This window comes from Ceratotherium simum, chromosome 30, assembly GCF_057802395.1.
Source record: "Ceratotherium simum simum isolate JZ-2026a chromosome 30, ASM5780239v1, whole genome shotgun sequence".
Lineage (NCBI taxonomy): Eukaryota > Metazoa > Chordata > Mammalia > Perissodactyla > Rhinocerotidae > Ceratotherium > Ceratotherium simum.
In genome coordinates, this window is record NC_141929.1 from 26,632,604 (window position 1) to 26,638,603 (window position 6,000).

Here is a 6,000-nt window from a genome sequence, read left to right on the forward strand (position 1 = left end):
CTCAAATATATGATGGCAGTAATTAAGTCACATTTCAACATTGCGTTCTCGAGACTCAATAATTTAGGACACTAAATTGTAACATAAAATTCTTATGAAATTACCTCATTTCTAATTTTAGCAGACTAAATCATTACCTACATTAAAGCCTGGATTTCCCCCTTAAAATGTTAGGTAGAAAGTTTCTCTCATATGTATAGTGGCCCCAGATGTGACTTTGGAATCATTCTTTCAACAAATACTGTTGACACAAGAAGTATGGCAGGCATTATGCTACATGGTGGTAATGCAACAGAGAAAACAGAAATAGACTCTTCCAACCATGAAGCTTATATTTTGGTGGAAGAGAAAGGAAAGAAAAAGTAGATCTTTGCACTTTGTGACAAATTCTATTAAGTAAATAATCAAGACACTAAGATAAAGAAAGAAGAGTGATTCAAAGAGAACGGAGGGTTCAAAATTCTGGTTCTGCTACTCATTTGCTTAGGTAAGTTACCTAATCTTTCTAAGCTTTCATTCCCTCACCTATAACATCGGTAGAATAATATCACCTACTGCATAGGGTTGGTTTGTGGATTGAGATAATAATTTTAAAAGCACTTAGGGCCATGCCAAGGACTTCGTAAGAACTCATTAATAATAATAATGATTACATTAGCTAACATTTATTATTACTATTTTCAAAATGGAGACAGAAGTCAGAATGACCATTTGGATCATCAAGAATATAATTTGGGGGCCGGCCCGGTGGAACAGTGGTTAAGTTTGCGTGCTTTGCTTCAGCGGCCCGGGGTTCGCAGGTTTGAATCCCAGGCACGGACCTACACGTTGCTCATCAAGCCATGCTGTGGCAGCATCCCATATACAAAATAGAGGAAGGTGGGCACAGATGTTAGCTCATAGATAATCTTCCTCAGCAAAAAGAGGAAGATTGGCAATGGATGTTAGTTCAGAGCCAATCTTCCTCATCAAAAAAAAAAAAAAAAAGAATATAATCTGGAGGCTTATGCTGCAAAGAAAATGCAGACTTTACATATTTAAAACATTTATACATAAATTATTTATTGTTGTTACAAGTCACTTAAATTGGTAGGTTATTTAAATAGTATGTATGGGGTGGATCAAAATATTACAAAAGTAATTTCCATTCACTTATCATATTACAGAAAGACATTGTTAAGACTCCACTCTATGCTTTGGCCAGATAGACACAAAGTCTACCTTTAAACAATTTACCTTCTGTTGTGGATAATATGACCAATCAATGTGAAATAAAAGTAAAGAATACAAATCTGCATTTGAAATAAATCATCTCTCTTCTCTAAACTATAGTTTTACCGCTGGTAAAATGTTCAGCATCAGCTGTCTGGCCTTTAAGAGGATCTGTTATATTTGAAATTCTTAATTCTGTGATTCTAGGACAGTAATCTATAAAATCAATAAAATAATAAGGACACAAATCTTCCCTGAATATTTGCTAAAGGTCACGGTCATTGTCAGCGTTAAAAGCTCAACTAGATCCCAAGCTTCTACTTGTTCTTTTCCTCCTAATCAGCCCCCAAAGCCAACACTCATTTCTAGCTGAGAAAGATCAAAGTTGCAACACAAGTTCCAACATTCACTGAGTGTATGACTTTGGGAAAAGGTCTCTAAGACTCAGTTTCCTCATGTTTAAAGAAGTTAATAAAAGACCTACATCAAAGCACTGTTGGATTAAAAGAGATAAGGCAATAAAAGTACTAGGATAAGGCTTTTCACTGATAGTTTCTCAACAAGTATTAGTCAATTATTACTCAAATGGTTTATCTATTTAGTATACTTTTCCAAATATAAAATGTGAGTAGCAGTACCAATGGCATAGATTTTGTACAATTGAAAGTTGATTTCTCTGGTGAGAGACAAAACTCACCATCAATAATAACAAGAATAGACATGCGATATCACAATAATAATTACATCAAAGTTTCCCAGGTTTTGTTCCATAAAATACTAGCTTTAAATCCTCTGTGGAAAGGAAAACCAAGCCTCGTCTCCATCTTTGGGTGCACATTACACAGTAGAACATTAAACTCATTGACCAATGGAATCCCAGTGCCAAGCAAAAGTTGCAGAGATAGAAACATTTCAACAAGTTAGAGTGGTAAAGCCCTCACTAGAACACATTCATAGCTCTGTAGGGAATGTACCAGTGATTGTGTAAGCATTCCCATGCAGAATTATTTAGAGCTGTACATTTTAACAGTGATACCATAAAGGCATTAAAGTGCATTAAATATGTATCTTCATATGTTTAGATACATTACAGTTTATCATCTCAAAATAAAATCTGAAAATTGCCTACTGCCTAAGTATAAATTAATAAGATGGGTGAAAGGATTTCCAGAATATCAGCAGTATGCACACACTGCTTCATTTTGAAAGCCGTTCTGGATGTTTTCTATTCTACAGTTGCTCTGAAAACTAATGCAAAGCAAAGCAACAGGCCTAGTCAACACTGAAAATTACAAGTTAGCGTCCCCAATATTTTTAAGTTAGAAGTTTATTCTGTGACAATTGTTAAAGCTAGAGTGAAGGATGTTGCATAGGGACAACCAGTGGGAGTATAATTAAAATTATTAGATAATTAATATTAAAGCTAGCACTGTAAAATGAGAAAACAGAAAATAGCGAGTCAGTGTGGACAATCAAGGAAACAAAACCTAATACCATATTTGCATTATTAGTTTGAATTTCTTTACAACACATTTCTGGTTGCACATCTTGCTGGAGGTCCTATGAATTGTCTTAAAAGCACTTCCAAGCACTAGTCAGTGAAGATGACTAGGACAAGAGATGGCACTCTAAGGGGGGCTGGCCCAGTGGCTTAATGGTTAAGTTCCTACGCTCTACCTCAGCAGCCCGGGGATCTCAGGTTCGGATCCCCAGGGCAGACCTACGCACCACTCATCAAGCCATGCTGAGGCGGTGTGCCATATAAAAAATAGAGGAAGATGGGCACAGATCTTAGCTCAGGGCCAATCTTCCTCACCAAAAGAAAAAAAAAATAGAGATAGCACAGTAAACATCAAATGCTGTCTGAGTTCTCTATGTGCATTGGAAAACTTGCTGAATTACTGGCATTCACCTTCCTCTCCACTATCTTGCCTCCTTGGAGATTTAGAGTTAATCCATATTTATTTGTCAGTGTTCATTTATAAATTCAGATCAGGAGGGAAGTTATAAATAAAAGACACATCACATAGAAAAGGATGGAAATATTCAGCAGAAGGAGGAAAGCGACCTCCCAGACACTTTGGTAACTGTCAAAAGATAATAATTAAGTGATCCATTTTGCAAAGAATTTAAATATAGAAAGTAAACATTAAAAACTAATTTGTGACTTTTATTTCAAGCAAGATCGCTTAGAAACTACCCCACTATATGATGTCTTTATCATACACATTTATGATAAAGGTGCTAGATAATATATTTCTAAAATTCTTTTGTCTGAAATAAAGGAAAATCTTCAGAATCCAAAAATAAAACAGGAGTTGGAATCCAGAGGGGAAAGGCAAGATTTTAACAACCATATCAAGAGCACAAAAGGTAAGGCCCCAAATCCATATAACAAGAGAGTAGATCATAAATCTCCCACACAGTGCTGGGTCTCCATGTTGCCAAACCTTCTGTAAAACTGTAAACTAGGGACTAAATCAGTTCCTCCCCACAGGCGGAACTGATAGGAAAATCATCTTAAACCTAAATTTAAGTAGAGAAGAAAAGCGAAGACTCCTATGAGAATGTATGTCACTCACTGGCCATCATTTGCCTTCAGACTCAAGTTCAAGCCAAGAATTTAGTTTAAATTATTTAGGCTGACAGTGCTCCCAGATATCTGGAAGAAGGAAACTCAAACAATCTCTGGAAGTATACACCAATAATCTAAGACTCAGGAAGCACCTACATATAAAGTTCCAAGGAATAGAAGCTCATAACGAAAAATAAAACAACATAGATACAAGGGTCCAGAAATAACAGTTACATGCACACTATATTTAAGGAACCAAAATTGGAAACTGGAAATACGAGACAAGAAAAAGAGATACTCAAAAATGATTATCTGAGTTGAAAAAAGGAAGATATTATATAGGATATATATACATACATACGCATGATATATATAGAGAGAGAGAGAGAGAGACATTTTGAATGAAAATTCTAAATGGCAGAAAAGACACATACAGGGAAAATCCACTAACTGGAAGACAGAATTATGGAAAATATCTAGAATAAAGCACAGAGGGACAAAGAGATGGAACATATAAAAGCAAATCTGAGACAGATTAGACAATGAGAAATTATAACATAAATGCCTATTCCAAGTTCTAGAAGTTGAAACAAATGATAATGTGAGAAATAATATTTAAAGAGACAGTCGTTGAGAATTTCCCCAAACTGATAAAAGACAAAGAACCTCAAATTTTAGAAGAATATTTACCTTAGAGTAAATAAAAGGAAATCCACCTAGCTGGAGAAGAAAAAGATAGTTGATTTTTTTTTAAAAAAAAGAGACATTTGATTAAAAGTTGCTTACAGCAGCATCATATAAATTCTTGAACTTTCATTCAAGAATCAGAGTAATTTCAAGATGTTCACACACACACACACACACAAACACACACAGACATGCACAATTACACACACGCGCACACACAGAAACTCAGAGTTTACCTCCAGCAGACCCTTAACAGAAAAAAATCTTTAATACACTTCAGGAAAAAGAAACTTCCTTATGCCAAAACGAAGGCCTGAGATTCAAGACTGAATGGTGAGGAAATAACTTGACAAACACAACGGTAAATTTAAATAAGCAATGACAATATCAAATGATAATAAGGTTATTTATGGTGTTAAAAAAAAGTAAGATACAACTAAAATAGTGGATAACAACATCTAAGTCAACCAATAAATGATCAGAGTTAACACATTCTAAGTCTTTGATTTAGAAAAGAGTAAAGACATTAATTAAATTTAGAATCAATACCTAAAATCTGCATAGTAAATTTTCTACTGATGCGAGAGGTATACAATGTGTGAGTCCAAATGAGTGTTGGGGGGAGAGAGGGTAGAGGGAAAAGGATCAAGAAAAACGAAAATCAAACAATTAATTCAAAAGACCACATAAAGGAAGAAATTTTTAAAAACACATAAATAGAAATCATAAAATAAGATTGAGGAAATATATATATATATATATATACACACACACACACACACACATATATGTGCATACATACATACACACACACACACCAGAAATCACAGTAAATGTAAACTGACTCAAATCTCTGGTATTAAAACAAAGGCTGACAGACAACATAAAAGCCAACAAAAAAAACCCTATAGTTTTTAACCACGATCATACCCAAATCATCATCGTAAGAAAGTATAAAGATTGAAAGAAAAGGCATGGGAGAGGGGAAAACATTAAAACAAAATAAATAGCAAAATAACATAGAGGGATATTAACTAAAAATACTTGCTGTGCTATATAAATAGAGAAACTAAAATTAAGACAAATGTCATTACTAGAAATAAAGAACATTGCTATATGGATAAATGGATAAAGAAATTGTGATATATATATACAATGGAATATTATTCAGCCTTAAAAAGGAAGGAGATTCTGCCATTTGCAACAACATGGATGCACCTGGAGGACATTATGCTAAGTGAAATAAGCCAGACACAGAAAGAAAAGAAATGCATAATCTCACTTGTATGTGGAATCTAAAAAAGTTGAATACATAGAAGCAGAGAGTAAGAAGGTAGTTATCAGGGGTGGGGAGAAGGGGAAAATGGGGAGGTATTGGTTAAAGGATACAAAGTTGCAGTTATGTAAGTTGAGTAAGTCTAGAGATCTAATGTACGGGGTTATGACTATAGTTAATAATACTATATGGAATATTGGAAATATGCTAAGAGAGTAGACTTCAGGTGCTCTCATCACAAAAAAAAAAT